Source organism: Carcharodon carcharias, chromosome 11 (genome assembly GCF_017639515.1).
Source record: "Carcharodon carcharias isolate sCarCar2 chromosome 11, sCarCar2.pri, whole genome shotgun sequence".
In the NCBI taxonomy this organism is placed as follows: domain Eukaryota; kingdom Metazoa; phylum Chordata; class Chondrichthyes; order Lamniformes; family Lamnidae; genus Carcharodon; species Carcharodon carcharias.
In genome coordinates, this window is record NC_054477.1 from 92,383,131 (window position 1) to 92,408,637 (window position 25,507).

At 41.7% G+C, this 25,507-nt stretch overlaps 1 protein-coding gene across 4 annotated transcripts in view; it reads right to left on the reverse strand.

Annotated features, from left to right (window-relative positions):
* slc36a4 (solute carrier family 36 member 4) overlaps nt 1–25,507 on the reverse strand; it is a 450,045-nt gene that overhangs the window by 131,162 nt on the left and 293,376 nt on the right. The gene's annotated exons all lie outside the window — the stretch shown is intronic.

A 25,507-nucleotide genomic window follows, 5' to 3' on the forward strand; every position in this document is an offset into this window, starting at 1 on the left:
TCTTGTTTGACAAGGGAGTCAAATGTTATAACAGGTAGGAAGGAAATTGGATTTGAGGCCACAATCAGATCAGCCATGACCTTGTTGAATGGCAGAGTAGTCTCGAGGGGCTGAATGGCCGATACCTGCTCCTAATTCATATGTTCATATACAACCTGCCATATTAACTGCTTAGGTGCCTATTTAATGGCTGTAAAATGGGCATAGAATTAACCAATTTAGAGAACTATGGCTTCCAGAAAATGGTAGAATGTAACCATATATAAACGAGGTTTCCCAAGTCTGCACTCAAATGCACAGAATTGTCTGGACGCAGCAAATATTGGAAAATCAGGAGGGTCAGAGTGCACACCTTTAAAAGTTTCTGATTCCATTACAAAGGAAAGGGAAGTTGGTCAACAGTGGGACCAGAGGTTTACTGCTGCAGACATTGACAGCCTGTTGCGCTGTAGCATTGCTGGTGGCCTTTGAATTGCCTGTGAAAGCTAGAAGCTCTTTAAAAAAAAGACTGAATTTGGTGCATTGGACTGTGGCATCAATCACAAGTTAATTAATTGCATTGTAGCACAGTTTACTTAGGTGAAGATCACCAGTTCTTCTTGCCAGTCTATCATATTATCCTATTCTTTTCTGTCAGACACCTATATCTGGTTGGTGGCTGGGTTGGAAATGGAGCAAAAATATTGTAGAACTCAACAGGACCTCTGCCTTCCCAATGTTTTCAGGTTTCCAATTCGCAGACATGTAGCCCCACTCCCTCGCGGTTCATATCTGGTAACACACCATTCACAAACTAAATCAACAACAACAAATCAGTTCACCTATTTGTTCTGTTGCTTACCTAAGGAAATAAAATTAATGAAAATAAAAGCATCTCAGTATCATCAGTTTCAGTTTTCTGAGTGATAGCCTATAACGGAGGTTTGTGACCTTACCAGCACGAATTGTCACTATACGCGCAAATGATGCAGGTTCTGGGTGGTACTGAGGCCTGGGATGTCACATACAGAAATTTTCAGAAGGCATTTGGTAAAGTTACACAGAATAGATTGCTAGTTAAGATTCCATTAGAGGACATAGGCCTGAATTTTCGCAAAGCTGAAAGGGCTCCGCGCCTTAGCCAAAATGACGCCGGAACCCTAATTCCGGAAGTCCTGCCCCCTGAGCCAGGCTCCCACCATTTTCACCAGGTGAGAATGGGGACAGGTTGTAGCTTGCACATCTGTGGTTTACGGAAGCAGTTGCACTCCTAAAATTGTGGCTGTCTTCAAACAGATGCAATTTTTGTGTTCTATAGACATTTGAGGAAAAGGTCTAAAGCTGCCGGAGTTATTTGGAGAGGTAGTGTTGTCATAAAAGTATAATAATTCTCTTAATAATATTGCTATTTATTGTAGGAGTTGGTTAACAGTGGGGTTTGGATAGTTTGTGTGTATATGTGTCTGTGTGTGTGTGTGGGGGTGGGATTTAATTGAATTGGAGACAGTTGGTCTGGAGGCTTTGACTCATCAAAAGAAGCTAGGTTTGAAATGCTAAATACATAAACATGGCTGAAGATTTAGAATGTAAGGTAAGAAGAATTTGCATTTTAGATAAATTCAATTCACAATTGAATTTCAAAGAGATGGTAGGGTGCTTACACCTGACAGAGAAGCTAGGCCAAGCAATGTGTTTACTTTTCCCTGAAAAAGGACCATACGGACTCCAAATGTTAACTCTGTTTCTCTCTCCACGGATGCTACTAAGTTTTTCCAGCATTTTCTTTTTGTTTATTTTTCCAAAAGGTTACTGACAATGTTAGCACCATGAAATCATTTATATTATTAGAAAGGTAAAGTTCCAAAGACATATGGGAACAATGGAATTTACATTAAAAGGGAGAAACATGTATAAAGGAAAATGAGGCTATGTGTAAGGGAAGACATTGTAAGACCTACCAGAAGTATGAGAAGCCTCCAGTATTTGTGCATTAAGCCTGTCGTCTACAGAAACCGAAACTGGGAAAAGCCACTTTGAATTCTACTGTCCAGAGTATTGTGTTGATTTGCCTGGGTCTGTTTAAAGCCTTTTTTTTTAACTGTTGCCTTAACGGTGGTGTTACTGGAAGCCAGATTATTTAGGGACTTAGGGAATTACTATAGTAGTAATTTGTAGACCTATGTATGTGCTTGAAATCTTTTATTTTGTTAATAAATGTTTAGTTTCCTAAAAATCTCAAGTCTTGGTGGACTTATTACTTCTGAATTCAGGGCATGCATCTCAAAATAAATACAAATTGCAAAGCCATTGTGATAGCATGATTAAGTTTCCCTCATGGATTTGATCCGCCTGGCACACATCATCTGCTGTGTCATAACAGTGTACTGTTTTAGAGGGGTCCAGGTACCCTTATGGAGAGATAGGGTGTCCCTTTGGGAGAGATAAGGTACTCTTTGGGAGAGATAAGGTGCTCCTTTGGAATTATTAAAAGTATACATGAATATGTGGAAAAAGAGGATAAGCTTAACTGTTAAGGTGTCAAGTCATTGTAACCCCCAAGCCCTTTAATTTTTTGAAAAAAGCTTGCTGTAACTCTGCTTGCAATTTCACTAGCTGTCTATTGACATAAACCTTAGGTTTATCAATAATGAATTAGTGCTCCTTGACTGCTTCCATAACTTATCATTATCACAGTGGGAGGCCTGTAAATTCACAGTTTAATTAACAGCTCCATGTGATTATAAAGAGATCAGCTGTCTTTGATGAGGGGCTAGGAATGTAAATTTATGTTTTCGTAAGGGATCAATTACTTGAAGGAAATATTTCCTTTTATAAGGGGTTAAGTACTTGAAGCAATTTAAATGTGTTGAATGGGTTTTATGAATGAAAGTTTTTTTTTAAAAAAGTAGTGAAGTCTGCAATATACACGGAACTTCATTTTATTACATCTCATCATGGCTCTTGAGGTCTGCCCATGATGGATACTTGGGAGCTGCCTGGAGGGTGAAAGGGCAAAGGATGGTGGGTGGGGAGCATGGATTGGCACTAGGTTGGCATAGGGACTATTATAGGCCATGGGAATGAGTGGGATGTCATGGGTTGGCATGCATTGGCACTAAGTTGGCATAGGGTTATGAAGGACCATGGGGGTAGCAGGCATGAGGTAGCATGGAGGGTATAAGGTGCCATGGGAGTGGAAGGGGGCATGGATTGGCATGGAGGGTATAAGGGATCATGAGGGATGAGGTGAGGTTGTGAGAGGTGAGAGCTAGAGAGATTTTTTTTGCTTTTGTTTTTATTGTAGATGGATGAAGTCCTAGACCTTCCAGAGCACCAAGGTGGACTTTTTAACAAGCCCGTCTTGACACCCAACAGCCCATGTGGCTGTCTCTGAACTCTTTCTGGGGTCAGTGAGCCTGACTCTTGTTAGCGCCTGCCCCACCCTGGATGAAAATCTGAGGATTCGGGGCACTTTCTCCCAAGTTAGGTTTGTGGAGTTGGGAATTTTCCCAACTCTGTGTTCTCGGCTTGGGAGTAAAAATTCAGCCCACAGAGTTTGGATATAAAGCCCTTGGATTGGCGGGGAATTATAGATAATACATGCAGGGGTCTGAATTTTTCACTTTCTATAAATGAACTCAATTAGGAACAGAACATTAGTTTGCATATGATACTAAGCTAAGATATTTAATAATTTGCAAAGAGCAGAAAATTGGAAAAATGCATAGATAAATTAAGCAAATGGCAGAACAATGGCAGATGCAGTTTAATGTAACAAAGTTTGAGTTAGTAGACTTTGGGCAGAAAAATGGGAGCACAATGTAAATAGGGTGGTGTGTGGCTGAATCATGTAACTCTGTGATCTTCCTCTTAGAAACTTCAAGGTGCAGGAGGTATCACAACAAGAGCACAAGGACAAATGCAGGCTATCCTTCGCTATAATGGGAGTGAGATCATTGATACACTGTATGTCCTTCCAAATCAGCAGTGTTCTTTATGAAACAGACATGCTTGTGCAGCTTTGAATCTTCTCTACTCTCTAACTACAGCAGAAATTAAAGTCAACTCATTGCACAGCGAGCCAGTCTTCATTGAAGAAGCACCATCTCTTGGGCCACAGGAGGTGACTGCAGATCTTCCATTTCATTTTGGGAACAAGCTAGATGATCAGAAACAGGGTGCACCAACAATGACGGTGACCATCCACTAGAGAAGTTTCTAGATCTTGGATCGCTCTTTCAGGAAATAGTTCAAGGAATGAAGCCGTTGCAGAGGCAGATGATCTGCTGGAAGAAGGAGTCCTGGACGTTACTACAATGTTTGTTTCCACTGACAGTGGTTGTGATGTCTTTGCTCTCTCTTTTGAGAAGAATCATCCTTTTGTTGAAGAAGGTGATAAAGATGTGAATCTGTCTACTTAATCCACTGAGCCCACCATGCATCAACAATTGCAAGCAGCCAGCAAACAGTTACTCAGGAGGAATAAGATGCTTAACTCCAAATCGGATCAAACCAATAGTGAAAGTTTAGAGCTTATTAATCTGTGCAAATGTAAACTGGAACTCGCACTTGGATCTCATAGGCAAGCCATGGAAGCACTCAAGCTTTCTTTCAGAAAAGAAGCAGAGGCCCAAACTATACAGCTTCTACAGTTGAAGAGTGCCTTAGAAGAACTTAAAAGTTGAGCATCAAACAGAGCTTGAAAGTATTGAAAATAAGCATGACTTGGGGAAGTCTAACCACCTAACAGAGAACGCGGAACAAAAAACCCAACATAGCATGACCAAGCCACAAAGATTCACACATTACAAATGGTGCAACAGAAGATAGTGAAGATGTTGCAGCACAGGGGTATATAAATACTGCACTGCATCTAAGGAAACTACCACTCCATCAGGCAAAAGAGTTGGCTATAGAACAACTATCTGAAGCAGTACTGACACTAGCTGTCTTTCCAATTACGACTGAAACTCTTGCAGTGACAACACCCAATTTGTTGAAGTTTCAGGCAAGTCTGCAAACCAGATTACTATGCAGGAACTTGCTATAGATCCCAGACCTGAAGTTTATTCCATTGTTGTTAATCCTACTTCCTCCTGCTGATCCCAAGATCCCATTGACTGGAGCAGAGCAGCTTCATGCTGAAGTTAGCATGGAAATTATACCACTACCTACAAAAAGAGAAATTCCTACTCTAAGATTAGAAGGGAAGTCCTCCTTTCCAGCAGTATCTTCAGGATGTTTCTCATTCTTCTTTTCACATACCAGGTTTGTTCCTGGCACAGCTACTGAATACTTCTCTTGTTGTCACAGCAGCGGTGAATGATACAGCTGTAAAGTCACAGAAGCTAAAGGAGCTTTATTTCGTCAAGCCGGTGCTTTCACCTTTCCAAGGTGTGCAACGCAGAAGACGATGAGAGAAATAATTTCGGTATACTCTCTTCCTTCTCGAGGAGTTGTGATTGTTGGAGTCTTGGAGGATTCTGGTTTGAATCAGTTTTTCTTGATTGGTCTTCACTACCATTAAATTCAGGTCATTGTAAGAGTCACAGCCCAGGAGCCAGCTGTCGTGATAAGTTGCTCTCCTACACCACCAACGTGTTTGCCTTCCAAGGAGGAAATAAGGGAACACATAGGTCCTAGACATCTTCTAAGAGAGCCGAGAACACTGTTGGGGATTGACACCTTTGGCGAAAGTGACTTGGGGTGGGGAGATAGCGTAGAAGTTGATTGGAAACTGCAAATAAAACACAAGCTTCATTGTTTGTAGAAAGAGGAAATAGTACATGAGGTTAGCAGTTTGTGGGAAGAGTGAACACGGGACGGGAGAGATGTGGAGTGTTAACTTTAAGAAGAGCACACTGAGCATGATGTCACTCAATGAGTGAGGATGCTGAGAAGCAGCTCAGAGGGCAGCTATGTGTCAGTCTTATTTAACCTTGGTAAATGGTTAGCATGATAAAAAATGTTTTTGAACACAGACCTTCACCTCCAGTGAGATATTTTATAGAATAAGAAACTAATGGATCCTGGGAAAAAAAACCATGATTACAGAAATATAACCTTAAGAAATGCAATTTCTGAATGACCACTGTGTCAAACTGATTCGCCTTGGTGTCATCTGCTCGCTGCCCCTCTCCTGATCCTCGCGCTTGCAGCTTTCCGTCCCTGACCTCCCACTCGTCGCTTTGGTCTCCAACCCTTCCGCTTGCTGCTTCCCTCTCCCAAATCCTCACTGCTTCCAGCTCACCACCTTGCTGTGAGTGATGGTTCAGGAGAGAGGGGTCAGGAGAGGGGGCCGGAATGAGGCAGTAAGAGGGGTGGCGAGTGGGAGGGAACAAGTAAGGGATGGATGGCGGAAAGCAGCAAGCGGGAGGGTCAAAGAGGGAAGTGGAGAGTGGGTGGGTCAGAGAGGGAAATGGAGAGTGGGTTGGTCAGAGAGGGAAGCAGAGAGCAGGAAGGTTGGCAGAAGGAAGCAGAGATTGGGCGGGTCAGAGAGGGAAAGGGAGAGCGGGTTGGTCAGAGAGGGAAGCACAGAGCAGGAAGGTTGGGAGAGGGAAGCAGAGGGTGGGTGGGTCAGAGAGGGAAGCAGAGGGCAGGTGGATCAGAGAGGGAAACGGAGAGCAGGAGGGTTAGAAGAGAGAAGCAGACAGCGGGTTGGTCAGGGAGGGAAACAGAGAGCAGGAAGGTTGGGAGAGGGAAGCAGAGGGTGGGTGGGTCAGAGAGGGAAGCAGAGGGCAGGTGGATCAGAGAGGGAAGCAGAGAGCAGGTGGGTCAGAGAGGGAAGCAGAGAGCAGGTGGGTCAGAGAGGGAAGCAGAGAGCAGGAGGGTTTGGAGAGAGATGTGGCAAATAAGAATGTTAGGAGTGGGAAGCGGCAAACAGAAGAGTTAGAGAGGTATGTGGCCATCTGGGTGGGGGGTGGGGGGGGGGGGGTGGAGAGTGAAGCAGTGAGCTGGTGAATCAGAGAGGAAAGAGAGGAAAGTGGGTGAATTGAGAGGAAGGTGGGAGAATCAGAGAGGGAAGTGACAAGCAGGCCAGTTAGGGGAAGGAAGCGGAAAACTGGAGAGGTGGTAGGGATGATGAGCAGAAAGTGGTGAATGGGAGGTAAGCAGAAAGAATTAGTGTGTTAGTGGCAGATCAAATCCACAAGGAAAATTTGATCAGGCAGTCACAAATGTTTTGCAATGTGCATTTTATTTCGAGATGCCTGCCTGAATTCAGAAGTAATGAGACTACCGTGACTTGAGGTTTTTAGAAAACTAGATTAAACATTTATTAACAAAAGAAAAGATTTCAAGCACATACATAGATCTACAAATTACTACTATAATGACTCCTAAATCCCCTAATCAATCTGGCTTCCAGTTACATCCCCATTAAGGCAACAGTAAAAACAAATAGTTTTAAACAGACCCAGGCAAAGCAACACAATACCCTGGACAGTGATATTCAAAGTGAGTTTTCTCAGCTTCGGTTCCTGTAGTCAGCAACTTGATGCACAGAGGCTGGAGGCTTTTCACACTTGTTAGATCTTAGAATTCCTTCTCCTCTAGCACACAACTTCATCTCCTTTATACACGTTTCTCCCTTTTTAATGCAAATTCCATTGTTCCAGTATGTCTTTGGAACTTTACCTTTCTCATAAAATTAGTACTATGAAAAGATTTATATTATCAGTAACCTTTGCGATAATAAGCACATTGTTTGGCCTAGCTTCTTCTAGCTAGGTGTAACATTTTACCATCTCTTTAAAATTCAAACTACTCTAATTTATCAAAAAATGCTAATTTTCCTTACACCTCACATTCTAAAACTTCAGCCATATTTATGTATTTAGCATTTCAAACCTAGCTTCTTGTTGATGATACAAAGCCTCCAGACCAGCTGTCTCCAATTCATGTAAGTCCACACGGACACACATATACTCACAGAGAAACTACCTAAACCCATTATTAACCTACCTTTACGATAGATCACAATAATATTATGAGAATTATTATATTTTCATGACACCTTGATGTCAAGGGCAGTCACTCTACCTCACCTCTTGAGTTCAGCTCTTATGTTCGCGTTTGGACCAAGACTGTGATGAGGTCAGGAGCTGAGGGACCCTGGTGAAACTCAAACTGAGCAGTGCTGAGTAAATGCCACTTATAGCACTGTTGATGACACCTTCTGTCACTTTGCTGATGATTGAGATGTAGATTGAGAATAGAGGGAATTGGTTGGGTTGGATGTGTCCTGTTTTTTGTGGACAGGACAAAGCTGGGCAATTTTCCACATTGCAGGGTAGATGCCAGTATTGTAGCTGTACTGGAACAGCTTGAATAAGGGTACGGCTATTTCTGGAGCACAAGTCTTCAGTTTTACTGCTGGAATGTTGTCGCGGCCCATAGCCTTTGCAGTATCAAGCGCTTTCAGCTGTTTCTTGATATGACGTGGAGTGAGTCGAATTGGCTGAAGACTGGCATCTGTGATGTTGGGGACTTCAGGAGGAGGCCGAGATGGATAATCTACTCAGCATTTCTGACTGATGATGATTACAAATGCTTCAGCCTTGACTTTTGCACTGATGTGCTGGGCTCTCCCATCATTGGGGAATGGATATTTGTGGAGCTTCTTCCTCCAGTTCGTTGTTTACTTATTCATCATCATTCACAATTGGATGTGGCAGTACTGCAGAGCTTAGATCTGATCTGTTGGTTTTGGATTGCTTAGCTCTGCTTCTGCTGTTTGGCATGCAAGTACTCCTGTGTTGTAGCTTCACCAGCTTGACACCTCATTTTTAAATATGCTGGCATGCCCTCCTGCACTCTTCATTGAATCAGGGTGTTATCCCCCAGCCTGATGGTAGAGTGAGGGATATGCCAGGCCATAATGTTACAGATTGTAGTGATTACAGATGATAGTGAATTCTTCTTCCTGATTAAGCACTTTAATATTGTGTCACATCTTGTGAAATCTCTGCAGCAAACAGCTAAGAATCTACAGAATGTATCACACAAATTAGCCTCTAAATGATTTTTAAGATGTACAGTTTAGACCACTCTCTATTGCAGTGCTCTTAAAGTTGCAGGCCATGTTCAGAAAGGCTCCATCTTAGTGGTTAAATTCTACAAAAACTTGCTCTCAATTAAAGTTCATCATCCATGCCATAGGAGATCAGCTATTACATTAATAACTCAACCACCATTTCCTTTCAAGCATTTTTGTTCCATTTTTGTGGTGACATTCACATTCAGAAAAAAATTAGGCTTCTTTTCCACCCACAACGTGCAGCTCTCTTACTGGATGAAAAAGCAACAAATTATGTAAACATGAGATTACATAGGATCTGTGATCAGGTCAGAAATGACGAGGTCAGATAAAATGTGCTTCGCCCGGAAATACCATGACAATCCATTTTTGGTTCATTTTAATATTCTAACACAACTGGAAGTGTGAGAATTCTCGAGCAGCAATACATCATAATGTGACCACTACATAAAGGTTACCACTACAAGATTTTGTCTTGCCAAGATTTTAAGATGCTCATTATAAAGTATTGTCATTGAAATATTTGCAATGAACACACAATTCTCCCTCCAATACTTCAAGCAGTATATTCAAAATGGAAGACAGAACACACTTTCTTCACAATTCAAGAAGATGATTCAACTTACCAGATCTGAGCAATTCCAGATCATGATGAGCAAAATATTCAGAATGCAGTTAGCATGAGAAAGATTTTGATGTTTTAAAATGAACTACAGATATTTAACCATTATCCGACTAAACTGCTTACAATGGATGGCATATTCAATAATAGCTGGTTTATGATTGTTACAAATGTCATGGGTCTACAGTAGATGATCTCTTGGTTTCACTATTGTCAATTAATCCTGTAAGCGGGCCCTGCATTGCATATAGTATGGATGATTATAGAAACAAAGCCATTTGACCCATCATTAACGTTGTAGGAAGGGAGCAGAGAGCCGATTTGAACCTGCAGCACTGGCAGTAAACAGGCAGTAGCGGGTCAGTTGATCTTTACTTGTCCAAAGGAAGGAAAATTGGGCAGGGTGTAAAACTGGGGGCTGACCACCCATTTTTCAACACTGCTAAAAGTTCAAATGAACCCTCGGGGCCTTGGCATTAATTTTGGATTGCTGTAGCAATCGTTCAGCAAAGAGATCACCAAATGCCCTCCTTTATGCTGCAAACATCTACAATCTAGGGAAGGAGTAAGGAATGGCAGGATTGAAATCAACAATTCAGTGTTCTGAAGATCTATTGCAGAGGAAGCAAATTTACTAAACCTAAAATTCCTCATGCATTTACTTATCCAAAAATTCCGCATTATTGCTGATGGAAAAGATAAAATAAGGCAACATAACAAAATGGGTTTTTTCTCAATTCAGTCACACCCACATGCTAAATTTTTTTAATGACATCTAAAATAATCAGTGAGAAAGTAGGAAATCTTTAAACACCAAACAAGTGAACCAAAATCTCAAATGAAAGGTTTAAACATGAATGGTTCTATATATTTGAGAAGTTTAAGCCTAAGATCCAGTGTTCCCGCAAGAACTACAGGAGTAATTTGGCAGAAATATCAAAAATTGCTAAAAGATTCCAAATCGTACGTTTATTTGTTTAAGGTAAACTCTTCTTGTGCTAAATATGCCTAATAGAAACTCATGTTTGAGTGGTTATTTCATATTTATTAAACGTAGAAAGGACTGCATGATTTTTAAGGATCTATGAACCTTTTTGTAGTCAATCATGGAAATGAAAAAGAAATAGCCTTAGTGCCTGGATATAATTACAACTGTGTTAAGAAAATCCTTTGCTGACAAAATTTAATAGCAGCAGTTTTATTGAAATGTAATGAGAAGCTTGGTCTTGCTGAACTCCATGCTCCTTACACAATGAATCACTTAAAAATGAGGTGAATTTTGGGTGAATTTTGCATTCGGAAATCGGCCACACTAACCCCACACCGAGTGCTTACGTGAAATCCAGCAAGATGACATTGGATAACCAACCTGACATCATCATCTCAGTCTCTGGTAATATGGAAGTCAGACAGGTGCCAAAATCAGGAGGCTGCACGCCATTTTTGAACAAACCCAAATTAATAGGTTATTAAGCTTTTAACAATCCAATCGTTTGCAATTTTACATTGCCCACTGGGATTTTTCAGGCGTGAGATCTAAAAATATCTGGGAGTCTTTTATGCCAGCTAAAATGAGGTGGCAAAAGGGCAGCAGACAAAGGCCTGACACTGAGAAGATGGTTGCATGTACCAGCAGATTCTACGAGGGAAGGTGGAAGCATCTGTATGTTCTTTAACGATACCTCTAAAAGTTTTTTTTGCCTCTTCAAAACGATTAACAAAGACTGATTCTGAGAACAGGGGGTCTTTACAATTCTAGATGTTACCCCAGCATTACATCTCACTGCATGACATGCCAGCCTGCAGTGCTGATTCTCAGAACCCTCACACCAAAGTTACTTATATTTACAAATGTGAATGTAGCTACAACAAAAATTCAATACATCATTATTTATTATGTTAACTTAAATCACATAAGCTTACTATGGTATGGCATTTGAAAACAGGTTTGAGAAACTGGCCCTGATACTATATGCAAGCTTGGAAGTTAGCAAAGGAAAAGATTGTGATTGAGAAGCAAGATGCCTATGGAACTATGGGAAGAATGTTCCCGTCGGTGAGCAGGGGCAGGCCCCGCTTGCCGACGCGTAAAATGACGTCGGGTGGAACTCCCGACGTCACCCGTGTCATATCCATTTTCAGGTCAGCAGGCACGCAGCTGACTCGGCTGCACCCCTGCCAACCTGTCAACAGCCTATTGAGGCCATTGAGAAACTAATTAAATTCATTAATGGACCTGCCCGTCCAACCTTAAGGTTGGTGGGCAGGCCAGAAGGCCTGGCGAGCTTCAGAAAAAGCATAAAACCTCATCCACGGGCGGGATGAGGTTTCATGAGGGTTTTAAATTTTAATAAAGGTTTCAAAAAAAGTTGTGGACATGTCCCAACTCATGTGACAGTGCCACATGAAGGGACATGCCAGGGAAATTTTTCTATCATTTGTATTACAATTTTTAATTTGAAGTACTTAGTCTCAGGGAGATCAGTGCGCTCTTTCGTGCACGAAAGAGCGCACTCCCGGATGAGGGAATCCCCCCCCCACCCGCACAGGGAGTGCTTAGCACTTCCTGGTAGACATCATGCTGGGCGGGCCAATTAAGGCCCGCCCAGGTAAAATGGCGGTGTGCCCACTCATGTCCTCTCCCACACTACCCCCCAACTACCACCCGACAGGGGGAAAATATTTCCCTATAATTCGCTGGCTTCTCATTAGACGGTCATTAATTGGACACAACACACTTTGTTCGGCATGTATAAAGGGCAGGGTGGAAGTTAGCAGATTGCACAGTTGCAGGTTGACCCTCTGTACCTTGCCAAAAACTGTAAAATTCACCACTTAGTGTTTTAAATTGTGCCGCATAAAACTTTCAGAATTTTAAGACAATATTCCATTTGGCATTGAAACAAATTTCAAGACAAAGGGGACAAGGACATCTCTGAGTACTCCTAAATAAATTATAGCTTTGAAGCAACTATAAATAGTTGATAGTTAACTGCCAGTGTGTGACTAATTAAATGATTTAGAAGCATATTTGGATAGTGACAATGAATGCTTCTCTCCTGAAAAGAAGAACAAAATCAAACTAAGCTCAACTGTGTCACACAAAATTTTAATTGGAAAATTGTCACAACGTAATTTTATCAGCATTTTTGTACTGCTGTTTTGTTTAAATATGTATGCAAACACATAACCACACAGTTGGTGCAATTGCAGTATTGAGAGAAGGCATTTAGATAGTATAGTAAATCATTATTAAGATTTCAGGTGTAAACACTTTATTCGTAAACCTTTAAAATAGTACAGCAGAGGCCATTCAGCGCATCGCACTGGTGCCTCATCTTTTGATGGACGAAATTAGTCCATCCTCCTGCTCTTTCCCCATATCCCTGCATTTTGTCTCCTTCAATTATTTATCCAGTTCCCTGCTGAAAGCTGCTATCAAATCCGTATCTACAATCTTGTGTCTACCATGAAATGTATTATTTATATCTCATGAATCAAAAGGAAGATCAGAGAAATAATGAGCAAACTGAATTTAATTTGACAATGCACCAAAACTGACTTAAATGTAAAATATATAGTGACTTTGGAGATATACCAACTCTGCAAATTATGATAGCTATATCCATTCCATTCACTTTAATATTGCAAACCTGTCTGTGTTTGAACAAAGAAACATTTGCAAGGGTAGATTGTGCACATATTTGATAAAAAAATTAAATAATTACTATATATTTTAAATAAATGTCTATTTTATATGCAACAGAATATTTTTGAGATTCAGGTTGCGGGTACAGACAATGTTACCGCGGTTTTGAGTTTATGTTTTGCACTAACAATGTTTAGCTGAGTAACTAAAAGAGAAAAAAATACATATTAGAATGCATGGTGATAGCATATAGCTGATGGAAAATGAAATAACGAACAACATTCATAGTTTATACTCCTTATTTTACATGGGGGTCAGATCTTGTCTTTAATCAATGGCCATCCAATTCAGAACACATGGTTTCAGTCAGCATTGCCATTTACATTTATTTCCTGTATCTTTTAATAATCTCTCACCATTACATCAGGTAGAAAGTGAAAAATAGGCTTGTGTCTATGAATAGAGTCACCGCCACAAGAAAGTTTGTTTTTTTATTAACTTGGTCGTCTACTGAGGGTATGTGATTGTTCATGGGACAGTTTATTAACTCAGTATCTATTTTTCCCTGGTTGTCTGTTTCAGAAGATGCATCCATTTGGTCCATTTGAAAAAAATCCTAGCTCAATTTCTAATGATTTGTTTGTTAACATTCACTGAATTACTCAGTTGATTTCTAATTTTATAAGCTATTTAGTAAGCCTGCCTTAAGTGTGTATGTTTTAGTCACCATTTTCTAATTCTATCACTCAAAGCATTTTGAACTAATCAAAGTGGAAAGTTACATTTTATGATTCCATGACATTTTATAGCAGGCCTCTGACAAGATTCTTGCTGGCAAAGTAATCCAATATTGAATATGCCTGAATATATGCATGACTGAACTGAACATTTATTTTTACTTATTATAGTACAACTAGATGATCTTTCATGCTATTACACACATTGGCTTGGGTTTTATGGGGCCTGCAGGGTTGGGCTGGGAGGTGGGGTGATAGGTCAAAAAACCAGGAGAGGGCTGGGGTTGGAGTGCACATTGCCTTTCTGCCACCACAGCATTTTTCCAGCAGCAAGGAAGGTGGAGGACAGCCTTCCTGCTCAGAGGCCAATTTTGCCTTAAAGGAATGAGGAGCTCCAATGGCAGATAATTAGCTGCGAGTTGGGTAGAAAATCCAGCTAGGGTCCCCCAACCCCCAAGTAGGATTGTGCTGGCTTTCCTGTCCATCATCCACGTTCACTCTGACAAAATCTCCTATGACGTCAAGGCCAAGTGTAGTCTTGAGGTGAAGTGGGGTTAGAGGTTGGGAACTAATTAGGCCAGGTTTATTGAAGTGCTTCAGCCCCCATTTGTATATTTCAAAGTCATACATTTAGTTTTTTTGTATAGTAGTTCGAATTTATATTATTTGTAATGAACAAAAAACTGAGCACAATTTGGGAAGCAGAACTGGAATTGGTTAAGAGCATTTTCTCTACAACACAAGTTGATGGAAGAAGCAAAACAAAGATGCACTGCCATTGGCTAGAGGGTATAATTACATGTAACCAGTTTTTACATTGGCAGTTTCCACTTTAAGTGTGGATATGGACATAGAAATTGATAATGGAAATGGTTGACAGGAAGTGTGCATAGTCATTCAATTTTAATATATAACTTTAACATATAATTGATTTTGCCTGAAGCTAGGTGAAAGATGGCTTATGTCTAGAAGTGAACAAAGACTTACAAATTTAGTTTATTGGGAACTTGAGAAGAGAGACATGTTGCCAAAGCTTTTCCTCTTGCTCTCATCAGGGCAAATGCAAGAATGCCAAATTACAAATGACCACAATAATTTATACTACAGGAGAGAAAAATTCTGACCGTTGGGCAAGTCACCTCTGATTGGCTGAGGCAGAGCCATGGGGAAAGGAATGGGGAACTATAGGCCCCCTAGCTCTAAGGTAATTCAAAAAAAGGTGCAAGCCTTGAAGATGTTCCTTTTGTTTGCAGAGAATGAGTCCCTGTATATGAATATATGTCACTTCTAGCAAACACAAATGAGCCATATTAAAAGCTGAACTGATTATCTTAAATTGTGTGACGATTAGCACACTCAGGGTTATTCAGCAAGTACTGCCCTATCACAGAATCACATCTAACAGTAGACATTTTGTTTTGGGTTTTGCAAGAGCGGGTTGGTTGAGTACAGTCTGTGATCTGCCTATCATGAACAACTAAAGGAACATGCTTTTTGATTCAATCAGCGAATCATTAGGAAATACTGTCTATGTACCTGGCATGGCATAGGCACTGAAATTCATACATAATGTTGCTCAATTGTGGGGTAGGTAGAACATCTTTTTCAACTGTCTGCAGCATCCTGTTAATGAAAAATTCCACAGACTATGTTCAGCCAGCCTGTACTTGCAAAACTCAAAACAAAATCTCTACAGTTAAATGTGTTGTTTCTGTGAATGGTTAGCACTTGCTGAGCAATCCTGAGTGTGATGATAGCTACACTAACAACCAATTTAAGATAATCAGTAAGCTGGCAACAGCTCATTTACACTTGCTAGAAGCGACATATATTCTTACACAGAGACCTGTTCCCTGCAAACAAAAGGCATATGTTCAAGGCTTGCGCCTTTTTTTTATTTACCAGGGAGCTTGGGGAGCCTATAGTTCCCTGGTGCTTTCTCCATGGCAATGGCTTGGCCAATGAGAGTTTCTCCTGTTACATAAATTGTCACGATTGTTTGAAATTTGACATTCTTGCGTTCGTCCTGATGAGTGCAAGATGAAATGCTTCGGCAACATATCTCTTTTTTCAGCAATATTCAAGTTCTATACCACCAAGCGACTGTGGACTGGGAATTGTCTATCTTACATAGGGGCCTAAGACATATACCATTATTATGGTGCAAAAATTCCAGAAAGCTATGATATGAGTGACTTATGCCATTATTTATACCACACTGTAGTTTGCTGGAACATTATGACATCATACTGCTCGAGTTCTTCTTCTGGAGATCAAGACTGCCTTGCTTCCACTCTGGTTCGATGGGTTCTGTGTTGGGCGATAAATCCAATGCACGATCCACAGGGTCTGCGGGATAGGTGGTGTTTGGAGGGTCGGGTGTATAGGTCATTTGGAGGTTTGTGTTCTCTCTCTGACGCCTTGACTTTGCCTCTGTGTGTTCCCAAAGAAGACTCAACGTGTTCGACCTTCCTGAATGACCTTCTAAATTTTGGCTGGTCAAAAGTCAGGGACCTTCTTGAGTTGGTGGAGATGTTTGACTTCTTCAGTGACAGCTTTCAGGACTGCACTAAAGTGTTTCTACTGTCCTCTTGGGAGTCTCCTGTCATGACCAAGTTCTGAGTAGATCAGTTGCTTCAGGAGTCTGGTGTCAGGCATACATGTGACATTTTGTGCCCAGCAGAGCTGATTTTGAGTGATTAGCGCCTCAATGCTGGGCATGTTGGTTTGGGAGAGGCGTTGGACCGCCTTTCTAGCCACCAGATTTGGGGTATCTTGTGAAGGCACTGCCGATGGTACTTCTCCAGTGCTTTGAAGGGCCTGCTGTAGGGTTGTCCGAGCATGAGGATCATTAATGCATGGTAAACTATGAACTTAGTCTTGGGTTTGAGATCCTGGTCCTCAATACTCTTTTCCTCAGTCAGTCGAATGCAGACATGATCTTCACTGTATGGTAAATCTAGGAAAAATGCCAAGAACTGCACCAACTGCTGTGCATGGCCTTTTTCAACCTCACAAAAGTATTTGACTTTGTCAACAATGAAGGCTTTATAGATTACCTTCCTCAAATTTGGCTTCTCTCAGAAATTTGTCACCATCCTCTGCCCACTCCATGATGACATGCATGCCGTGATCCTCACCAATGAAGTCAACATAGAACCTATCGCAGTGAAGACTGGGGTTAAACAAGGTCTGTCATCACACCAATCCTCTTCCCCATCTTCCTCACTGCACCGCACCTCAAGCAAATTACCCATAGGCATGGAGGTAATTTATAGAACAATTGGGAAACCATGCAATCTATGCCACTTTCAATTCAAAACAAAAATCACTCCAACTTCAGGCATCGAGCTCCAGTGTGCAGATGATGCTTGTATGTGCACTCACTCAGAAAGTGAGTTCCAGGTCATTGTCGATTCCTTCTCTGAAGTATATGAGAAAATGGGCTTTTCGGTAAACACCCAGACTAAGGTCCTCTTTCAACCAGCTCCCATAGCATGACACCTCCCCCCATCAGTTAAGAGAAATGGCGAGATCTGGGAAATGTGGACCATTTTCCAAAATTTTGGAGCCTCCCCTCAACGAAGGCAGACATAGACAATGAAATTCATCATTGCCTCCAAGGTGCCGACTCACCTGTTGCAGATTGTTTAGGGATAACCACTAGAGTTGTACTACTCATGCTACTTCTTCATTTATTTACTAAGGCTGTCATGAAAACCATACCTTCCGCGTTGGGAGAGCAGGAGGTTGGGAACTTCAATTCCCAATGGACCTCAGAGCTAATATGCATGGACAGGCTGGGAGCAGGCAGCACATGCTCACTTCTGCATTTTTGAATTTGTGTGCCTGTGCATAAAGAAAAAAGGCGTGAAACTTGGATCATGTGACTGGGTGTGGAGTGCAATTGCTGGCAAGTGTCCCAGGCAGGAGACAGGGAGAGGGGACAGGGAGAGGTCCAAAAAGGGAGTGGGGACAAGGAGAGGTCCCAAAAGGTTGTCCCAGGTAGGGGACAGAGACAAGGGACAGAGACAGGTCCCCGCTATGTTAAGGTAAAAAAGAGAGAAGAGAAGAGAAACAGGCACCAAACAGGAAAATGGTTACGGTAGCATACTTTATATTAGAGGGTGCAAGGGAAGCCCCGAAGATCCAAGGCAGTCTAAAGTTGGTGAGTCCGTGCTGCGGGCCATTGAGGCAAAGGTAACCCTTTGGAGCAGTAGTGTTCTGATCAGCATGGTCGAAGAGCTGAAGTTATGCTTATGAGTTAGTGCTTGAGTGCATACTCTGGAATCCGGGGAAACAGAATCTCAGGAGACGAGACTGAAACCCTGCGAGGTGGGCTGCCTTTGATGCCGATTTGGAGTGACTTTTAGAGAGAATTCCCAGGTTAGATCTTCAAAGATGAAGACTGAAATTCCTCATGAGAGAGAGAGAGTTTCAGTGAGATAGGTTGACTCAGTGTTTACTGATGTCTGGATGGGTTGTTGAGAAATCCATAGACTCTGTCTTGATTGCACCTGCCAATTATTGTGCAATGTGGTGTCTTCAACCACTGTTTGCCTGTTAATTCACATTAACCCTGAACGTTAAGAGTATAAGATAGATATTGCAAATTGTTTTATCTTTCTGACCTTGTATAGTAAAGTTTATTTCTGTTTGTTCAAAACCCATGGAATCTTATGGCTTTATTCTCTTAGCAAGTGTCTTGAATCTCAATCTTTGCCTACTTTAAACAAAATGTTATTGTTCCCTAACTGAATCTTACCCAAAAATTGAGGGTCTGGTCAAGGATCACAACAAGGCTCAGACGCAAATAAAAAATCACTCACAATTATACCATTATATTCCCAGCTGGGCACTGAGGCATGACATTTCAGAAATCAGCTTAAAGCTCCTAGGATTAGTTTCATGTATTAATGTTAGGGCAATTATGACCTTCAAGTTTTGAAATAAACTGTTAAGCAATAATATGAAGCATCAGTAATGCAACAAGGGAAATCCAGAGCAGCAAAAGGCAGAATTATTCAAAGGCTCATCTAAAACCAACATTTAACAGCAAAGCTTTATTTTCAACGTGGACATTTTCACATGTGTAATTCTACCATACAGAATTAGTATTTTTTTGCTGTTTGAAATATAATCTGAGATACAGAATGTTGCCCTATTTAATGTGCCCGCACCTCCAATAACATGCCCAGCGTGGGTAGGTAAAATCCAGCCCTATGTCTCTTCCAAGGTCAGTTAGCCTTCCCGCTGTCAGGTGTCACTCAAAAAAAGCAGCTCTAAGTGGTCTATTTGAATACAATCTGGGCCATGTCTTTGAACTGGCCTGAAAATGGATTCAAAGCTACTGACCATTTTACTTGATTTGCTATTAGCTACAGCATGGAGAATGTTCAAGATTTCAGGAGTAAGTTAGCAGAGTGCAGCAAATAGGTACAGTTCAATGTAGAGTAGTATGAATTGGCATCTTCTAAGGAAATATACCCTAAATGATAAGACTAAGATTCTAACCATGGAAAGACTAAGAAATTTAAGAATGCAGATAAGAAAATAATAAGACTGGAAGCACTGATAATATTCTATTACTACTTTCAATTTGCTGGACTGATCTTTTTACTTGTGCATAATTTTTTTGTTGAACTTAACACTCAGGAAAACTTGGCCAAATATTTGTTCTATTAATCTTCTAATTTTTACAAGGCATATCCATAACACGAGTAGATTTCATTGAATTCTGTTTGCAAGTGACTTGACAATGCTACTTGCTGATGAATTCACTATTGACAATTAAGTCAGGGATTTGTTGTCAATATTGACTACATGTGTACTGTTTATCTCAGTCATTTCCTCAGTGAGAATAACTGGTAGAGGTAAGCTCCTCCACCATTCTGAGATCACACTAATTAGAGGAAAATAATCAGCCTGCACCATTCATGTGTGTGTCCAAAATGTTCATGAAAGAGTGCCGTGAAAACGGTACCTACATTCATTGCTTAAGGAAATAGCGAAAACACGAGACCATAAGACAAAGGAGCAGCAGTAGGCCATTCAATGTGGCTGATCAGATAATCCTCAACTCCGCTTTCCTGCCTTTTCCCCATAACCCTCAATTCCCTTACTGATTAAAAATCTGTCTATCTCCGCCTTGAATATACTTAATGATCCAGCTACCACAGTCCTCTGCGGTAAAGAATTCCACAAATTGACTAACCTCCGAGAGAAGAAATGTTTCCTCATCTCTGTTTTGAGTGGGTGACACTTTATTCTGAGGTTATGCCCCCTGGTCCTAGACTGTCCCACAAGGGAAAACAACCTCTTAGCATCTACCCTGTCAAGCCCCCAGGGATCTTATGTGTTTCAATAAAGTTGCCTTTCATTCTTCTAAACTCCAAGGAGTACAGGCACAACCTACTCAACCTCTCCTCAAGAAAATCCCTCCATATCCAGAATCAACCTAGTGAACCTTCTCTGGACTACTTCCAATGCCAGCATATCTTTCCTTAGATAAGGGGATCAAAACTGTTCACAGTATTCTAGATGGAGTCTAACTAGGGCCTTGTATAGTTTTAGCAAGACTTCCCTATTTTTATACTCCATTCCCTTTGAAATAAAGGCCAACATTCAATTTGCCTTCCCTATTACCTGTTGAACTTGTATGTTAGCTTTTTGGGATTCATGCACAAGGACTCCCAAATCCCTCTGTGCTGCAGCCTTCTGCAGTCTTTCTCCATTTAAATAATATTTAGCTCCTCTATTCTTCCTGCCAAAGTGCATAACCTCACATTTTCCCACATTATATTCCATCTGCCACTTTTCTGCCCATTCATTTAACCTGTCTACATCTCTCTGTAGACTCTTTGTGTCATTCTCACCAATTGCCTTCCTTCCTATTTTTACACCATCTGCAAATGTGACGATAGTACATTCACTTCCCTCATCAAAGTCATTAATATATATTGTAAATAATTGAGGGCCCAGCACAGATACCAGCATTCCACTAGTTACAAGTTACCATCCTGAAAATGTCCCCCGTGTCCCAACTCTCTGTCTTCTATTAGTTAGCTAATCATGTATCCATGCTAATATACTAACCCCAACACCACGGGCTCTTATCTTATTAAGTTGCTTTATGTGCGGTACCTTATCAAATGCCTTTTGGAATTCCAAATATATTACGTCTACTGGTTCTCCTTTATCTATCCTGTTTGTTACCTCCTCAAAGAATTCTAATAAATTTGCCAGGCATGATTTCCCCTTCATGAATCCAAGCAGACTCTGCTTGATTAGATTATGTAATTCTAAATGCTCTGCTATTACATCCTTTATAATAGACTCTAACATTTTTCCAATGACAGATGTTAAGCTAACAAGCCTATGATTAACTGTTTTTGTCTCCCTCCCTTTTTGAACAAGGGTGTTACATTGGTAGTATTTAAATCCTCTGGGACTTTTCCAGAATCTAAGGATTCTTGGAAGATTACTACCAGTGTATCCACCACCTCTGTAGCTACTTTCTTTAATATCCTAGGATGCAACCCATCAGGTCCAGGGGACTTATCAGCTTTTAGCCCATTAGTTTCCCTAGTAAAGAATGAGAAAGCCTAAAAATGACTAACTAAATGTTTTAAGATTTTCTAAATTTATTTTTTAACTTAACAATTATTCTTCACTTTTATAATTTTCTCCAAAATATTTCATTTCAAGTCCTATTGAAAAGTAAGACCATTAAGAGGACAATAACTGACACTTTCAGTACGGTTAAATAATTCATGAAAGCAAAACAATGAGAATTGATGCAAATGGTATGTTGCCTAAAGGCATTGCATTCATGCCAAAGAGTTGCTAAATTTGTTACTTAGTCTCTCAATTTGCTGAGATTAACTGTATGATCTGATTGCTTTTGTCCTCTGTTAAATCAGCTGGTATGTTAATATACTTCTCCCCTCTTCTAAAAGCATTATGTTTCTATGAATGGCTGTTAGGTGCTCAGGGTGAAGTTAACTGTGCTTGCTTTGTTCTCTGGGAAACAAATATGACATTTTGGACTGAATTTTCCTAGCCATGTTGGAGGGCTTGGAGACAGGGGGGTGGGGTTGGGGGTAGTGGGTAGTGGGCTGATGTGCTGCGGATGATGCAGAAAAATAAGACAGAGTTGCAACCGGATGGCTCCTCAATGCATGCCTGCCGCTGGGGAGATTTCCCATGGATGGGTGGGACCCAGATTAGCTGCCTGTAACACGCAGAATGGCAGCCAATTAAGCTGATTTACGGACCGAATTAGGTTCAATTTTGAAGGCACCCCTGCATTTTGCCAGCAGCGAAGCGAACGCCGCCCCAACACCCCCCACCACGGGTGGAATTTTATTAGTGGCACATCGTTCCCGGTGGTGGAACCTGAAGTGTGCACCACATCCGCTCTCTTACCTTTTCTTGTTTCCCGTGGGATTACAATTAAAATTTCAAGTGCCAACGGCATGCACAGGCGATTCTGCAGCCAGGGTGCTTTTCAATGGTGAAACCCATCGTCAACTTACGTTCTGCAGCTATAGCTGGTCAAACAGGGAGGCTCTTCATCACAGCCAAAACTTTGTTGCCCAGCTCCAATGCCATTAACATAAGACTTATTGAAAGCACAAAGGTAGCAAGGGTGTTTTTTCAAATTTAAATTGCACTTGTAAATATTTCAAATTATTCTGGTTTCACGTTATTCATGGTTATCATCATTATTTGTTGAGGCCAGCTTAGAGGTCTAAATGTACTAGCAGGCCATGTGGTTGGCTCGCATTGATGGGTACAGGGGAGTTAGCTACATTTCCTTTATTGTGAAGGAAACAATGTTGTGCTTTTCAGTTCACTCTTTATTGAATCTTCATGTTAGTCTCCAGTTTTGCACTGGTCATTTTGTGGGACATGGCTCAACTTGCAGGCTCAACTGTCCCTCCCTTCTATGCATGTAATATGCCTTTAAGGGATAACAGCCTGCCATCACTTTAAGGGAAGCGTGTCATGAGATCCAGCCTCAGTTTTACTTCAGCTTGGAGCAGAGAACACAGACACACAGCCCTGCAGCTCTGACGTCGTTAAGCTTTCTATTCATGTATAGATGTTAACATGTGCATAGAATTAATATATTAACCAACAATGTGTTCCCACAATCCCTTTTTTAAATTCATTCACAGGATTTGGGCTTTGCTGGCTGGGCCAGCATTTTTTGCCCATCCCTAATTGCCCTTGAAGTGGTGGTGGTGAGCTGCCTCCTTGGTGCCTTTATATCATAATAACACACATGAGAGTCATTCTGTGGGACATGGCTGAGCTTGCAGGCTTTTCTATTCATCCATGGGATGTGGATATTGCTGGCCAACATTTATTGCCCATCCCTAATTGGTGGTGAGCTGCCTTCTTGAACCGCTGCAGTCCATGGGGTGTAGGTACACCCATTGTGCTTTTAGAGATGGAGTTCCAGGATTTTGACATCAGAACAGTGATATATTTCCAAGTCAGAACGGCGAGTGGCTTGGGATGGAGGGGAACATCCAGGTGGTGGTGTTCCCATCTGTCTGCTGTCCTTGTCCGTCTAGATGGCAGTGGTCATGGGTTTGGATGGTGATGTCTAAGGAGCCTTGGCGAGATCCTGCAGTGCATCTTGTAGATGGTACACACTGCTGCCACTGTGCGTCGGTGGTGGGGGGAGTGAATGTCTGTGGATGTGGTGCCCATCGAGTGGGCTGCTTTATCCTGGATGGTGTTAAGCTTCTTGAGTGTTATTGGAGCTGCACTCATCCAGGCTAGTGGAAAATATTCCATCACAGTCCTGACCTGTGCCTTGTAGATGGCGGACAGGCTTTGGGGAGTGAGGAGGTGAGTTACTTGCCACAGGATTCCTAGCCTCTAACCTGCTCCTGTGGCCACAGTATTTATGTGACTAGTCCAGTCCAGTTTCTGGCAAATGGTAACCCCCAGCATGTTGATAATGGGGGATTCAGTGGCGATAATGCCATGGAATATCAAGGGGCTATGGTTAAATTCTCCCTTGTTGGGCATGGCCATTGCCTGGCACTTGTGTGGCGCAAATGTTACTTGCCACTTGACAGTCCAAGCCTGGATATTGTCCAGGTCTTGCTGCATTTGGACATGGACTGCGTCAGTCTCTAAGGAGTCGTGATTGGTGCTGAATATTGTGTGATCATCAGCGAACATCCCCACTTCTGACCTTGTGATGGAAGGAAGGTCATTGATGAAACAGCTGATGATGGTTGGGCTGAGGACACTACCCTGAGGAATTCCTGCGGTGACGTCCTAGAACTGAGATAATTGACCTCTAACAACCACAGCCATCTTCCTTTGTACTAGTTATGACTTCAACCAGCGGAGAGCTTTCCCCCCGATTCCCATTTACTCCAGTTTTGCTAGGGCTCCCTGATGTCATACTCGGTCAAATGCTGCCTTGACGTCAAGGGCAGTCACTCTCATTTTATCTCTGGAGTTCAGCTCTCTTGTCCATGTTTGAACCAAGGCAGTGATGAGGTCAGGAGCTGAGTGGCCCTGGTGGAACCCAAACTGAGCGTCAGTGAGCAGGTTATTGCTAAGCAAATGCTGCTGGTTAGCACTGTTGATTACCCCTTCCACCACTTTACTGATGATCAAAGTAGACTGATGGGGCGGTAAGTGCCGGATTGGATTTGTCCTGCTTTTTGTGTACAGATCATAATTGGGCAATTTTCAACATAGCCAGGTAGATGCCAGTGTTGTAGCTGTACTGGCCAGTTTAGTTAAGGGTGCAGCAAGTTCTGGAGTTTAAGTCTTCAGTACCATTGCCAGAATATTGTCAGGGCCCATAGCCTTTGTAGTATCCAGTGCTTTCAGCCATTTCTTGATATCACGTTGAGTGAATTGAATTGACCGAAGACTGGTATCTGTGATGCTCGGGACCTCAGGAGGAGGCTGAGATGGATCACCCACTTGGCACTTCTGGCTGAACAATGTCGCAAATGCTTCAGCCTTATCTTTTACACTGATGTGCTGGGCTCTTCCATCATTGAAGATGGGAATATTTGTGGAGCCTCCTCCTCCAGTGAGTTGTTTCACGATTGGACAAGGCTGAACTACAGAACTTAGATCTGTTTCATTGGTTGTGGAATCACTTAGCTCTGTCTATCGCTTGCTGCTTATGCTGTTTGGCACACAAGTAGTCCTGTGTTGTAGCTTCACCAGGTTAAAACCTCATTTTTAGGTATGCTTGGTGCTGCTCCTGGGATGTTCTCCTGCACTCTTCATTGAACCAGGATTGGTCTCCTGGCTTGGTGGTAATGGGGGGTGGGGGATATTCCGGGCCATGAGGTTATAGATTGGGTTGAGCGCAATTCTGCTGCTGATGGCTCACAGCACCTCATGGTTACCCAGTCATGAGTTGCTAGATCTCTTCGAAATCTATCTTATTTAGCACAATGGTAGTACCACACACCATGATGGATGGTATT